This window comes from Chiloscyllium plagiosum, chromosome 24 (assembly GCF_004010195.1).
Source record: "Chiloscyllium plagiosum isolate BGI_BamShark_2017 chromosome 24, ASM401019v2, whole genome shotgun sequence".
NCBI classification, from domain to species: domain Eukaryota; kingdom Metazoa; phylum Chordata; class Chondrichthyes; order Orectolobiformes; family Hemiscylliidae; genus Chiloscyllium; species Chiloscyllium plagiosum.
In genome coordinates, this window is record NC_057733.1 from 10,810,597 (window position 1) to 10,827,576 (window position 16,980).

A 16,980-nucleotide genomic window follows, 5' to 3' on the forward strand; every position below is an offset into this window, starting at 1 on the left:
GAGATGAAATGGCATCATAACGAGGATGTTAATACCTCTCACTATTGAGAATCCTGTTTTGCCATTTGATTGGAAAATAGGACAGTTCATCCTTGATGTCAGGAAGCTCCTCAATGTGATTCTCCAACTTTCTCACCATCGCCCATGTCTTTCAGTGCATGATAAGGTTCCACTCCTTGTCTCGATAGTCATGACCATGAAACCACCATTGATTGTCTTAAAATGCATATGATTCTCTATTATCCTTCAGAGAAGGCAATCTGCCATTCCAATCTGGGTCTGCTCCAGACTCTCAGCATTCAGGCGAAGGGCAGTTTGGGATGGACAACAAATGTTGGCCTTGCCAGTGACACCAATGTTTAAAGTTACACAATGACATGGAATTGGACAAATTGTCAGACAAATGAGACCAAAGTCCATCTCATTTGAATATAAGAATATGGCAAGTAACAGCAGGAGTAGCCCATATGGAATTCTGAGCCTGATCTGCATCCATCAACTCTTTTTTCCAAGCTACAATCCAAATCCTTTGGTTCTTTAAGAGACCATCATTCTCTTTATCCCACCCTTGAAAACATTCAATGATGGAGCCTCCATAACCCACTTATGAACCTTCCGAAGACTTGGAACATTCAGAATGAAGAAATGATTGATTATTGATTCCCCAGCCAGGGGAACAAGTCTCTCACTGTCTATATCTTGTCTATATCCGCCACCACCACCCCCCCCCCCCCCCCCAAACAAGAATATTGAATGCTTCTGCAGGGTCAGCTCTTCTACATTTTTGAGAGACAGACTCACTTTATGTGACTTCTCATCATGTAACATTTCAGGAATCAATCTGATGAACCATTAATGTCCCATTTCCAAGGGAAGTATATTATTTCTGTGACATAAAGATCAAAACTGCAGAAAGTATGTGATTTTGCCAAACCTCCATTCCATTATAGTAAGATTCCCTTATTCCTGTATTCCAATACTCTTTGCAATAGATATCAATATATTGTTTGTCTTTTTTAATTGCTTGCTAGAACTGTATGCTAACTTTGTGTTCCTGCTATAAATACGCCCACGTATGTCTGAACTTCAACATTCAAATTGTTCCCAGCTTTTTTAGAAAAGGCATTCTGTTTTTCTATTCTTACTACCAAAGTGGATAAGCTTACATTTCTGCACATCCATCTGCCACCCTATTGCCTACTCGTGTCACATCCTTCATTCAGTAAAGTCGCAATGAGCTAAATGCCAGGGCAACACGTCCAAATTTGTGTTCAGTGGAACATTGTGATAACTGAGGAGGGTCTGCTCAACATGAATGTGTCCACATTGTTTTGAACGTACTCCCAATTGGAATTACTCCAACTGACCTGACATTGCTTTTGATTCTCTGGCTCAAAATAGGACTTTTAACCCAAAGGTAAGGTTAGGATATTAAGGATAATAAGGATTTATAAGGATGATATATTCAAGTAAATGTTTCTTGAAGAGTAATACAAATTAATACAGAGTTGTAGGCCCAATTTTTCTTCCTGGCCATGTGTGGGGAAAATTACTTGGCTACACTTCTGATTAGTCTGGGAGCATGGCAGTCTGGAATGGAAGTCAGAACAGGAAAACTGTGACAAGCTGAACAGGCTTCCCATTCCCCAAGCAGATTGAGTAGAAAACCTGCCACATGGCTCTAGCAATGTGTCCAAAGTTTAAAAATAAAGATTCAAATAGAAAACATACCTTCTGTTCTCCTCAATCTCCATTTTCCATCCATGCCACTCTATACACTTTTCCCCATACCCAATGGCCTCCCTTGTGCCAACCAATGTAAATCTATACCTTCCTTACAGCCTCTATGCTCTTGTACCCATCTTCAGTGGCTCTTCATACACCATTTACCACCAACCATAATCCTGTACAACCCTAATGCCAACTCATATGCACACATACTACTCCTTTCCCCTTTTCTTTACATGCTAGCACACCTGATTTCCAGTCAATTGAAAATGTCACTATTGACAAAAAAATTCATTGAAAGCAAATAAATGCCCAATATGTTGAAAATGCTTCAACCAGTCCTTTATGAAGCCAAGCATTTTACTTAGTGCTCAAATTGCTGTGTGAACAAATATCTCACTTAACAGCTTAATCCAATATGTCAACAAACATGAGTAATTTAGTTGTAAAAAAATCAGAAAGGTATAAGTTCAAACCCTCCCACATATATCTGGGGGTCTTGTGGTGCAGTGACGGTGTTCCCCAACACATTGATTTTAAAACGAAACACTATTTCCATTCATTATACAATTGGAGTTACCCAGCAACAGACATACCAGTGTGAAAATGATAGTTTGGGAAATCAGCCGTGCAGCACAAATCTCATGGTGGTTTTATCAGAACAGGCACTGTGAAATACTGATCATTGTTTTTAAATTTCACATATTTTTGGATGACTTTGCCAGGATCGTACGACATTATGCATTTTTTGTGCATAAGCATGCCTTCACACCATTCAAAAGGCTGCCTTACCTCGACCAAAGTGGTCCTGGGACCATTCTCAGTGCATTTCTTTTCAATGCTATCTCACCACTTCAAAAGGAGCTCATCACCTAGGTCTTCAGAACTCTCTGCCCCAGGCTGGGACTAGCCCATGTGTGCTATGAGTAATGGCTCTATTTTGGGTGTTCAACAATAAATGATGGTCCTTTCCATTCGGGCTTCCTGAGTTATTACATTTGTTTCAATTTGCTGCAGACTACATTGTATTGAGAAAAACACACTTATTTATAACTGTACATTTTGACTCTTGTACACATATTATAACAGGTTGTTACTTCTTGTGACATTACATTGTCGGTCAATATTTGTTCATGCTAGTTGACAAATGTTGATAGGTCTTCACAAGTCAGGCAGTTCTAAAGGGCTTACACACCATTTATGTACAATTAACCATCTCAAAAGACTTCTGTGGCCCCATCCTGCTATTCCAAAGGATTCCTAGCTCCCACCACTGTGCTGGTACCATATCCACAGTGGCACCTCTGCTCTCCAAAGGAGTACTCTTGCTATCAAAAGAAGTGGACTCAGAATGGCCCTGCTCTTACCCAGTTTAATTTCCACACTCTGGGTTCCAGATGTAACAAGTACTATACCACAGACAACAAGCACCGCACTTCAACTTTTACAATTTAAACAAATGACATGGATGAAGGTGCTGCAGCTAAATTTATTGATTCCTACACATAAGTAGGAAAGTGATGATGGAGTGGACATCATAGTGATACAAAGGGATAGAGGTGGTTTATGTTAGTCAGCAAAAATCTGTCAAATGGGGTATTTTTGGGAAAATGGAAAATAGTCCATTTTTGACTGGGAGAATAAAAAAGAAGCACAATATCTCAACAGTGCGAGATTGCAGAGCTCTGAGATGCAAAGGGATTTGAATATCCTTGCGTATGAATCACAAAAGTTAAGCATGCAGTTACAGCAAGTTATTCAGAATGCCAATAGAATGTTATCATTTATTGCAATGGAAATTGAATATCAATATGTAAGTTGGGAAGTTGTGTCTTAGTTATATAGTATGTATAGTATATAGTATTATTGGTTATATAGAATATATGCTGTGACCAAGTCTGTAGTGGTGTGTGCAATATTGGTTACTTTATTCTAAGAAACTTGTAAATGCATTGGAAACCATTTGTAAAGGATGACATGGTGGCTCAGTGATCAGCACTGCTCCCTCACAGCACCAGGGACCCATTTTCGATTTCGGCCTCGGGCGACTGTCTGTGTGGAGTTTGCATGTTCTCCCCGTGTCTGCATGGGTTTCCTCCGGGTGCTCTGGTTTCCTCCTGCTGTCCAAAGATGTGTAGGTCAGGTGGATTGGCCACGGGGAATGTAGGGATAGGAAAGGGGTTGGGATGCTCTTCAGAGCATTGGTATAGAATCGATGGACTGAGTGGCCAACTTCCAGACTTATATGATATAGGGATTTTATGATACAGCAAATTTGGAAGGAAATTTTAAAAGCATTGATTGAAAGCTTATAATATGACTTGGCTATATTGAGCATGGTTTATCTCAATCCTTACCATCTCTAGTGAGCCATAGATGGATTTTTCTAGATGCTTTCATTTCTAATGGAACATTGCTTTCAATAATTCCCACTGCCTCCTAAGCATCATGCCTTACAGTTTAGTTATTCAATCAACCTTAATCATTGTTCCCCATGTACCCATGGCAACATTTTTATATCCATGTTACTTTTTTCCTGGCTGTCCCCAGGATTGAGCACAAACCTCAAAGCTGGCTTTCTGGTGCAGTAGCAAAGGAGTGCTTCATTGTCAGAATGCTGCCTTTCAGATGATATGTTACACCAAGGTCCTATTTGATTAGATATAAGATCCCATACACTATTTCAAAAAAGAATATGGAACTTACCTACAGTGTCCTGGCCAATATTTATCGCACAATCAACCTCACAAAGCTTAATTATCTGACCTTTGTTATTTTGTCATTAAGACTTTGCCCTTTGGGAGAGATTGCCTCATGATTCTGACGTTACAGTAGTGATTACTTCCTTTGATGCAAAATACCTTGACATGTCAAGTGATCATAACTGCTATATAAATGAAAGCCTTTCTTTTACCTTCTGCCATTCTGATCATCACGCAATAAAGAATAACAGAGTTGGATCATTTACTGAGATGACAGCCCCATCTTCAATTTCACGTTTCATCCCAGCGAAGGCACCTCTTGACAGTGCAACTTCCCTCAGTACATGAAGAATGGTAATGGAGTCATTACCAAATCATAGCAGTTAATCTAAAACAATTAGCCTACAACTGGCCCAGTAATGACACATTTAAGCTTACAATAAATGTAGTGACAGTGACTGAAGTTATTATACTGTTGGTTTAGAATGATTAAGCTCTCCTGATAAAGATCCCCACTTACAGGGAATGAGAATTTGCTTTGTGGACTGCTTTTAAGCATAATTCTGATATCTGCGTTTGCACATTAGTCAAAGTGAGTTTATCCTCAAAAATATATTTGCAGGGAATCTAGATTGTGTAGACGTTTAATTGCACAATATTCCACATACTGAAATGAGGGACAAGAATGTGAGAAAATACTTGGATTTATTTATTAATAACATCAAACATTTTCAGGCACATGATAACTAGTTTAATACAGAGCTCTCTCAAAACATGTCAATTATCAACATTTTGCTTCAAGTATAGACATGCTTGGCAAGCTACCTATTTCTGAAGTAATAATTTGATGTGTAAACTGCATTATTCCAAAAGCAGAGTACTATCTCAGGCCAGGATATAATCTGGCAATCCAAATGGTCACGTAAAGCAATGTATCAATTTCTTGCAGAGATTCAAGATGGACACATGTCCTCCTTAGCTGCGATAGCCATTCTATCTAATACTATCCATGGAACTCAGTGGAACAAAGATGGTTCTATCATAGATGGCTCAGTGTCTTCATTACATGCTGTCCCTTTTGCTCCAATATGTTCTGATGTTAAGAGGGAGGAACCCTTGAAACCAAGGGAAGCAAAGCTATTTCTGCTCTGTTTGTCCAACTTGAGAATGTTCGATCGTCATGCAATGCTTTCATGTATATTTCTGATGGCTGCTTTTATGCATTAGTCAAAGTAAAGTGAGATTGACCTCAAAGCTATATTTGTCAATCTTTGAAATTGTGTGTATGCCTTTCCTCACACAATGTTCTATGTACTAAAAGACTTTGCAAGTGAAGCAAGTGAATATCATAGACTTTATGTATCAATTGTGTCAAACATTTTTAGGTACTTTGCAATTACAAGTCAATTGTCAGTGTTTTGCTCCATGTGTAAACAAGTTTTCAGATTAAAATGGTCTGGTTTGGGACCCATTTTCTTAGTGACCATTTACAAATGAAATAGATTCCCAAAGCTGTACACTGTCAGCGGCAATTGCCATTAGCACTGTTGTCCTTCTTGACAATATATGACAGCTGGAATTTAATTAAGCATTGTAGGTCATGGAGTCATAGAGGTTTATAGCACAGAAAGAGGCCCTTTGGCCCAACTCACCCCTGCCACCCAGTTTTCACAACTAATCTAGACCCATTTGCCTATGTTTGATCCATATTCCTCCATACCTTTCCTATCCCTGTAACCTGTCCAACTGTTTCTTAAGCGGAAAATTGTACTCACTCTCACCACTATCTCTGGCAGCCCAGTTCAGACACTGCCCACCCAATGTGTGAAAAACCAGCCTCTCTGGACTGTATTGTATATCACCCCTTTCACCTCAAACCTATGCCCTCTAGATTGAGAGATGAGATTCCCTACAGTGTAGAAAAAGGCCCTTCAGCCCAACAAGTCCACACCGACCCTTCAAAGAGTAACCCATGCAGACCCATTTCCCCTCTGACTAATGCACCTAACACTATGGGCAATTTAGCATGGCCAATCCACCTAACCTGCACAACTTTGGACTGTGGGAGGAAACCGGAGCACCCGGAGGAAACCCACGCAGACACAGGGAGAATGTGCAAACTTCACACAGACACTCGCCCAAGGCCCAAGAATTGAACCCGAGTCCTTGGTGCTGTGAGGCAGCAGTGCTAACCACTGAGCCACCATGCCACTCTCTAGTTTTAGACTTCCCTCCCATGGGGAAAAGCTGTTGGCTATCTACCTTATCTGTACCTCTCATGGTTTTATAGACTTCTTTAAGATCACCCCTCAGTCTCCTACACTCCGGGGAATGTGCTGCTTAAGGGAGATGGAAAGGAACAGGGAATGGGATGATCGTGTCAAAAGAGTTGGATGATATGACTGGACTATGAAAGAGAATGTGGAAATCAATGACAATCATAAGGAGAAGGAAAGGATAATAATAGATGGTTGTGACGATGGAAGGAGTACAGGAAAGTAAGAAAGAAGTTGTTGACCCTGAAGGAAGGAGGGAAAGGCTATCAAAAGATGAAGAAAGAGGGCAGAAACTGGGACTAGTACATTCTGGTGAAAGACGATATTAAATAGTAGGGAGAGCAGCAATGTTAGCCAAGAGTGGGCAGAATTAATACCAGCTTAAGTGAGAGGTTGTGGGGTGAGTTCATATTTATATTAATGGAGAAGAAATTAGATTTTTGTTTTAGAATTTTTTTTTTAGATTTTTTTTTTAGATTACTTACAGTGTGGAAACAGGCCCTTCGGCCCAACAAGTCCACACCGCCCCGCCGAAGCGCAACCCACCCATACCCCTACATTTACCCCTTACCTAACACTACAGGCAATTTAGCATGGCCAATTCACCTGACCTGCACATCTTTTGGATTGTGGGAGGAAACCGGAGCACCCGGAGGAAACCCATGCAGACACGGGGAGAACATGCAAACTCCACACAGTCAGTCGCCTGAGGCGGGAATTGAACCTGTCCCTGGAACTGTGAGGCAGCAGTGCTAACCACTGTGCCACCGTGCCGCCCACTAAGGGTTAGGGAGAGTAAGCATTTAAATTGAGGAAGGCAATAGGGGTGAGAGAAGATACACTTGAGTATAATTCCTGAGAATGACAGCTTAAATTTGAAATAATGCTAACTAAGTTTAGGATTGGATGAGAAATGGAGGCTAACTCGAGTTTGGGAGAGATGTGAACTGTAAAATGAGCAGCACATTGAAGGAGGAAAGGTAGGGAGCCATAACGAATGGAGAGTTCCAGGTTGAACAGGGTTGAAGTGAGAATGTATTGCCAATTTGTGTTGAAGTGGGACAAGTGGGCGGCAGGGTGGCTCAGTGGTTAGCACTCCTGCCTCACAGCACCAGGGACCCAGAATCGACTCCAGCCTCGGGCGACTGTCTGTGTGGAGTTTGCACATTCTTCCCGTGTCTGCGTGGGTTTCCTCCGGGTGCTCTGGTTTCCTCCCACAGTCCAAACATGTACCGGTCAGGTGAATTGGCTATGCTAAATTGGGTGCATTCATCAGAGGGAAATGGGTCTGGGTGGGTTACTCTTTGGAGAGTCAGTGTGGACTTGTTGGGCTGAAGGGCCTATTTCCACACTGTAGGGAACCTAATCTAACCTAAAAAAGAAGTGTGGATATTTGTTTAAAAATATTCCAAGAGGTAAGAGGGAATGGTGGAACAATTGAAGCAGAAGCTGGTTGATGTAGGAAAGAACAGCTATATGTGGGATATAGGTAAATTAATGTTACTTCTGCAATTATAATTGATTATATAAAAGTAAATGAACTCACACCAGTGTGTGGTTGTTTCGGCCGGGAGCTGAGTCAACAAGAATGGAAACTATGTGGAGGAAATATATAATTGTTTTTGTATTAGCTAAAATTGTATGTCAGCATGAAACGTGATTGCAAAACAATGGTAGATATTATGGGCAAATAGATAAGATGTCGTGAGGGGATGAAGTTAGGCTAGATACACACCTGTACAAACAGTAGGTATGAACATCTGTTTTCCACTTTTACAGAGACACAGGAACAAACCCTAATTAAAGAGGTCATAGGGATCAGAATGGCCTCGGGAGAGGCCCAGATGGAGAGAGTAGATACTGATGAAGAAAGAATATGCCTAACAATGACCTGCAGCGGGATGGAGTCAAACGGCCTTGTGAGGCCAGAAATAAGCATTTTGTCACAGACAAGGCAGGATAAGGCAAGAGATAAACAGGAGTAGGGAAGTGGAGGATGTAAACAGGGGAGGAGTAATGTAAAACAAAAGAAACCAAATTATATAAATATTGTGTATGAATTGAATTTGGTGTGTATGTCCTCTGCCTTATAGGCACTGGACATCACACCCACTTGCAAGTGTGAAATAAATGACACCACTGATTCAGATCTTGTCTCGGACTGAAATTATTGAAGTGAGTGAGCTTTGTTTCTCACATATACAAGGGTGGATAGCTGGAGGTGAATTTGGCAGTGGAATTTATGAATGCTGGGATATAATGGTTTAGTTGACCATAAAAAATTCAAATGTTACTTAGTGTTACTTTTTCTTGTTAAATGTATTTCAACAGTGAAGTGGAAAGGTGCTAAAAATAAATCAGAAGATATCACTTTTAATGTGAAAATGCAAAATGTACCAAAGCATACCCTTGGGGCATATGTGAAAAATGCAATTTTGTTCTTTCGACATTTAATGCACATGTAGTTATACTTTCCCAACCCTAACCACCCTTCCCCCTCTCCCAGCCTCAGATACATGAGCAAGAATGTAAAGTCAGTAGTCTCTGCTACAGGTCCATGTAGTTACTTTCCTTTTACATGCTGCCTGGTTTTAATTAGGTCATTTTTCTGTCACAGATTTATGTGTGTTCTGTGTGGACTTGAAAATTCGTTTTATTCTCCTTAACGGCAATTAGAGTGGAGACGTTTATGAGCCATCCATTTGAAGCTGGATTCAGAGTCTGGGAATTGCTGTGTTCCCTTGTCCTTTATGGAAAATTACTGTGCTCAGCCATTGGGTAACGAGGAAAACTTCAATTTGGCGATGGGCGGATCTACAAATGTAATTACAGCTCTCATGGAATATGCCTGAGCAGCGCAAGCTGGGCACATACCATTATATGTGCTGGAGATTTAGGGAGGGATTTTCAGGAACATGCAAAAATGGTGTGAGTCTGCAGCAGCCAGTCATAGAGCATAATCGAACAGCAGTCACGACTAACATTAACGGAGGAAGAAAGTGCTTTAATACTTGAAAGTACTGTCAGGGAATATCGTTCTCACCTGAAGGATGTTGTTATGATCTCAGCTGAGGCTAATAGCTTGTTTTTTGAAGTGAAAGGGAGAAATCCAAAACCCAGTTATTTACTGAAAGAATGAGGCCAGGGGATTCCTGAGGAAGGGCCTGTGCCCGAAACGTCGAATCTCCTGTTCCCTGGATGCTGCCTGACCTGCTGTGCTGTTCCAGCAATAAAGTTTCAACAGGGGATTCCACTGTTTAAACGAAAGATTTCTTTACATTGCAAGAGTCAACTGAAGCAAACACAAACATTTTATTTCTTCATGGGAGGTGGGCATCGCTGGCTGGGCCTGCATTAATTGTGCATCCCTCTTTGCCCTTGATAAGGTGGTTATGGGCTGTGTTCTTGAACTGCTGCAGTCTACGTGGTGTAGATTAATGGCATGAGGGAGGGAGTTGCAAGAATTTAATCCAGTGACACTGAAGGATCCACGATATATTTTCATGACAGGATTGTGAGTGGCTTGGAGGGGAAGTTGTATAGGATAGTGTTCCCATCTATCTGCTGCCCTTGTCTTTCTGTTGGTAGAGATCATGAACTTGGAAGATGTTGTCTCGGGAGCCTTGGTGAATTTCTGCTTGCTTCGTGTAGATGGTAAACCCTGCTGTTACTAAATGTCACTGGTGGAGGAATTGAAACTTATCATGTGGTGAATGTTTGAAATAATGTCTTCCCTAACCCTTTGTGCTGATTCTGGGTTTTAGAGTATAATTTAAACATGAATTAACAGGCAAATTGTGATTGATTATAAGCTATAAATTACACAGTATGTGGCAGATACAACTGTGTGTAAGACACATCTTACAAATTAGCTCAGCAGTTTTAGGCCACTTTTGGAATATTGCATGCAGTTTTGGTCTCCCTGCCATAGGGTGGATGTTGAGAAATTTGAAAGGTTCAAAAAAGATTTACAAGGGTGTTGCTCGGGTTGGAGGGTTTGAGCTAAAGGGAGAGACTGAATAGGCTGGGGCTGTTTTCCCTGGAGAAGGAGAGGCTGAGGGGTGACCTTATAGAAGTTTATAAAATCATGAGGGGCATGGATAGGGTAAATCGACAATGTCTTTTCCCTGGGGTGGAGGAGTCCAAAACTAAATGGTGTAGGTTTAAAGTGAGAGGGGAAAGATTTAAAAGAGACCTAAGTGGCAAATTTTTCATATAGATAGTGGTGTGTGTGTGTGTGGAATGAGCTGCCAGAGGACGTGGTGGACACTGGTACAATTACAACATTAAAAAGGCAATTGGATGCATGTCTGAATAGGAGGGGTTTAGAGGTATATAGGCCAAATGCTGGCAAATGGGACTAGATTAATTTAGGATATCCAGTCGGCATGGACAAGTCGGACCGAAGAATCTGTTTCCATGCTGTACAGCTCTGTGACTCGAAGACTAGCAGTCCATCTTGTATATATGTTATCAATATCATGACGCAAAGTCCTTCAGAACTCTGTCTTATTCACGAAAAAGTTTAGCTTCTCTTCTTCTCTGATTTAATCTCATTCTCAGCCAACAGCAGGGTTCAACCAACCTGTGTTGCACATGCATTATTTTTATCAAAATAACATTCATGCAGCACCTCCTCAATTCTGCTGACAGTGGTCTGGATGGGCATAGATCCAGCAATGTTGTCTTCAAGTCATTGAACAGCTCTAGCAGCTGCAGCGTTGCTAATCCTCAGCTTCTGGATTGAGCCTCTGTCATCTTCAGCTACCTTGCACTACAACACTGGGAAATGATGGCTTTGTCACTTTCCATTTCAGTCTCCCCAGAAGTTTTGATTCCCCGTCTCTGTTTTAGTCTACATTTCCTTAGAAGCTGAGATTGGTCAGTTTTCCTTTTCAGTTGGAGTCTTGTCTCAAGAAAATACAAGCTTAGAATCCAGGTGCTCCTTCACAACAGAGTAGGTTTTAAAAGAGGAGACAATGACATCATAGCACTCCAGAGGGGATTACAGAATCTTTGTCAGTGTGAGGAAAACCTGAGTTGGAATGCAATCATGGAATTAAGTTTTCAAGAAACAATTATTGATGCACAGTGATGCAGATAGAGAACTGCTTATTTTTGTGTGGATAACTATCATAGCAGCAGAGAGACAATAGATGAAATAACTCTCTTCACTGTTAAAATATTGGCTATTTTGTTAGTTCACCCATTATACTTCATAGAAGGTCAGGACTGAACAAATTTCTCTGTGATGCTGTAGGCTTAAATGAAGTCCAGGAGGGAGATGACAGTACAGTAATGATATGTCATGACTCACTAGGATAGTGTACTATGGAGACGATGGTCTAGTGGTTCTGTCACCAGATTAGTAAACCCGGGGTAATGTTCTGAAATCCGTGTTCAAATCCCATTGTTTGAACTTAAATTCATATAAATGTCTTGAAATAAAAGCCTAATGATAAAACCATTGTCAGTTGTTGTAAGAACCCACCTTATTCTCTACTGTCTTTAAGTGAAGGAAAAACTGCAATCCTTACCTGGCCTACATGTGACTCCAGAACCTGCAGAAATGTGGTGGCTCTTCACTGCCCTCTGAAGTTGACTCGCAAGCCATTCAGTTTGTAACAACCACTGGGAACTCTCAACAAAGGAATGAAACTGGGAGGACCATCTGGAATTGATTAAGGCACTGGAAATAAAAATGACAAACACAGTACTGACGACTCTGACAAAGTTCCCTTTACTAACATCTGGGATTTGGTCCAAAATTGGGATAGCTGTCTCACAGCAACAGCCTGACATTGTCTGTAAGGTATGTTTCTGTGAACATGACCAGCTCCCAGACATAACCATTAACATCCCTGGGTATGTCCTGTTGCCGTGTCCAGGAGAGGTGTTGGCACAGGACCTCATGAAGCCTCATGGCTTTAGGTCAAACGCGGGGAAGGTAACTCCCTATTGATTACCGTATATAGCTTCTCCTGACTGATTAACCAATGTTCTTTCATGGCCAACACCACTTTGAGGAAGTGGGTGGAGGGAGGGGGGTGGGAAGGGCACAGAATATACTCTGAGTGAGAGACTTCAATGTCAATCGCCAAGAATTACTTAGCGGAACTATGACTGATTATACAGGTAGAGTCTTAAAGATTATAGCTGATAGGGTCCATGGCAGGTGGTGAGGGAACTAGCAAGAAGGCAGAACAAACACAAACTCATCCTTACCAATCTGTCTGCTGTTGATGTATCTGTCTGTTATTGACAAAGTAAGAGTTACCAATGTGCAGTCTTTGTGGAGACAAATTCCTGTATTCACGCTGGGAAGACTTTTGCATGGCATTATCATCATGCTAAATGGGGTAAATGTTTGAACATAGCTCTGACTCGAGACTGGAAATCCACGAGGTGCTATGGACCATCAGCAGCAGAAAAATATTATACCGTAACACAATCTGCAACGTTATGGCCCAGCATATTCTCCACTCAACCATTACCATCAAGCCAGGGGATCAGCTCTGGTTCAGTAAAGTGCAGGAGGGCATGCCATGCGCAGCACCAGGCATATCCAAACATTAGGTGCCAACCTGGTGAAGCTACCAAATAGAACTACATGCGTTCCAAACAGCATAAGCAGAAAATGATACACATCGCTAAGTGATCCATTGTCAGTTGTTGTGAATTAAACACCTTGCTGGAGGAGGATGAGGCTCCACACATAACCCCATCCTCAGTAATGGGGGAAGAATGAGGCATTTGCAATAACCTTCAGCCAGAAGTGTCAAATGAATGATCCATCTCAGCTTCCTTCAGAGGCCCCAAGCATCAGAGATATGAGTCTTCAGCCAATTTAATTTACTCCATGAAATTCCAACAATATACTGAAGATTTGTGCTCCAGAACGTTTCTTTGCCAAGCTGTTGTCGGCACACCGATGCTATTTTCATTCACGGTTGCGAACCTGTCTTTTCATTACCTTTTGAAGTTGTTTCCTTCCACTTTACACAGGGGATTTGCAGAGGTGAGTGGAAGATAGTTACTGGAGACTTCCTATTACCTCCACTAGAGATAGAGATTTTCTGATGATTGCTTTTGGCAGGCTAAGTGGATCTCTGCTGCGCAGACCCACCTCACACAAGCCACAGTCACCTACTCAAGAGCCAGTCAAAACATTGTTACTAAGCAATTGTCACTAAGTTCAGAATCCATGAGTTCCATGATGTCTGCTTACCTCTCACTGTCCAGGGGGAAATCAACTTTATGTAAAACTGATACAGGGTGTTCCAGTGAACGTTTCTACACACAGCATTTAACCTTACATTTTATTTGCTTGGTTTGAGTAGTGTGTTTTTGAGGGATTGTTGTCTCAAGTCTAACCAGGTTCATTCACTGTGTCTTACCAAGCTCATCCTATTAATTATCTTCAACTCCCCTCTATCATCCCTCCTGTCTGAATTCTGCCCCATCTTACGATGCACTGTTCCCGGAACAACTCACTACTGACCCTGTGGTACTCCTATTCACTATCAATCCGGAACTGCCCTGCTAAGTTCCTGACATTTGCCCGCACATGCCAGACTCTGAAATGACCTAGATCAGTTCAAGGGCAATAAAGGATGGAGAAAAAGTGCTGGCCTCACCAACAAAGCACACATCCCATGAAAGGGTAAAGTAAAAAGTGCCCATTATTTCCATGACCTATCATTACTTTGGCACTACCATTGTTGGGCAAACAGCATTAATATTTGCCAATGCAATGCAGATGTCCACATTATGACTTTCCAAAGCTGAAAGTGGAAAGGTTGTGGATAAGGATTCCAACAGTGTTTTTATTTAAAATCTTTCTGTTACATCAAAAGGCTTTTTTAAAATTCACTCATAGTGCATGGGCATCATGTGGGCCAGCATCTATTACCCATCCCTAGTTGCCCTTGAGAAGGTGGTGGTGAGCTGCCTTCCTGAACTGCTGCAGTCCATTTGCTGTTGGCACATATGTGGCAGGCAAAGTGCATTTGAAATCATATGCTCACTGTTATTAAAGAAGCCAGAATAATAGTGCCCTGAACGTGCACCATGCATAGTGACTATTGATCTTATATTTTGCCTTTTATTCCAATGTTTCTTGAGATTGATCCCTCTCATCTTATATCAAGAACACATTCACATGCTTTCAGCAAAGAATCACCGAATAACAAGGGTAACAAATGTTATGTACTGTTTGTACAGCAGTATCGGTTTGAACTAAATTCAGGGAGCCCACTGAATGTTGAATTGGCCATGGCTGACAATGTTGATGTTTGAAATGCTGATCGTTGTGCTGATATAAGATGGATTTATGTGAGCTCTTATCTTCAAAGAACAGTGTGTCCAAAGCCATGATATCATTAGTATCTAGTGCACAGTTTGAATTGAGGGGGATTTCATACTCCCGCAGGAGTGCTGGTAATTAAGCCATCAATTTATTGCACTTGCCCAATTGGTGTGTGTATGTGTGTTCGCACGCGCAATGAGTATCATTACATTTGCAAATTACCCTCCAAGCCTCTCATCATCTTGGCTTGGAGATATTTTGTCATTCCTTCAGTATCATTCAGTCAAAATTTCCTTTCCCTAAAAGCATTGTTGGTCGACTTTTTAAAAAATTCATTTATTGGTTGAGGATATTACTGGCTAGGCCATGATTCATTGCCCATGACTGAGAGTCGATTACCTTGCTGGGGGTCTGGAGTCACATGTATACCAGACCAGACAGTTTCGTTCCGCACAGGATATTAATTAGCCAAATGGGTTTTTTTCCTGATAATTGACAACTGTTTCATGGTCATTATTAGATTTTTAATCCCAGATCTTTAACTAAATTCAATTTCCATCATCTGCTATAATGGGTTGTGAACCCCAATTCCCAGAACATGACCTAAGTTTCCAGATTCAAAGCCTAGTGACAATACCGCTAAACATCACCTCCTGTACAATGAAAATTTTGTTTGGAAAGTTCAGCGGTATGGCTTAATTCGATTGGAAGATGCCAATTGTCAAGCAGCAAATTGAGCCATTCAGTTAGTTAAACTCTAAACCTTTGTAGATCCTCAGGAAATGATCCCAGGTTTACACAAGCTTCATATCCACAAATACCTTTGGAAGAGATTTCCCAAGTTGCTCTTCAGGGCCAGAGTCCCCATATCTTCCATGCTCTATTCATACTGCAAAGAACCTACTTGGAATCCAATATGTCCCACCCCGTGTGAAAATACAGTAGAACCCAAAGGACTAGCCACACTACCATACATTAAGAGCATTTCCAAACTGACAGCCAGACTACTGTGACCACTAGGACTCATAACAGCACACAAACCAACAGCCACTCTCAGACAACAACTCACCAGAATGAAGGACTCGATACCCAGCACGAGCAAAACCAATGTAGTGTACAAAATCCCATGCAAGGACTGCACAAAATACTATTTAGGACAAACAGGAAGACAGCTAACGATCCGCAGCCATGAACACCAACTAGCCACGAACGACATGACCAACTATCCTTAGTAGCCACACACGCAGATGACAAGCAATATGAGTTTGACTGGGACAACACTACTATTATAGGACAAGCCAAACGGAGAACAGCCAGGGAATTCCTAGAGGCATAGCACTCATCCACAGATTCAATCAATAAGCACATCGATCTGGACCCAATATACCGACCACTGCAACGGACAGCTGGAACAGACAACCGGAAGTGGCAGATTCAAACCACTATAAATGCCGGAGGAAAGATCACAGAAGCGCTTCACAGGAGGCTCCCAAGCACTGAGGATGTCACCTAGACAGGGGACGAAACGTCTGCAACACAAATTCCCAGCTCGGTGAACAGAACCACAACAACGAGCATCCGAGCTACAAATCTTCTCACAAATTTTGAACAGTAGAACCCGAATGAAATAGCAAAATGGGAATTGCTGAAGTAAAGAGGCCTCCCTTTTAGCTCTGCCACTGACATAAAGTGATCTGCAAAAGAAGCAAGGATGAAGTGAAGAGAAACCATTTTACACAGCAAGTAGTCGGTGTTTGGGGTACCCTGATGGGTGGTGTGGTGTTGGCAGGTGCAATTGAGGCATTTGAAAGAGTATTGGATGGTTATTTGGAGAAAAATATTGTTCAAGGACATGGGGCAAAAGAAGGATATTGGCACTGGGTAATGATAGTCATTTAACAATGGGCCAAATGGCCTTCCTCTGCATGGTAAAACTTTTGTGATCCTGTGATATGCTTTGTTCAAA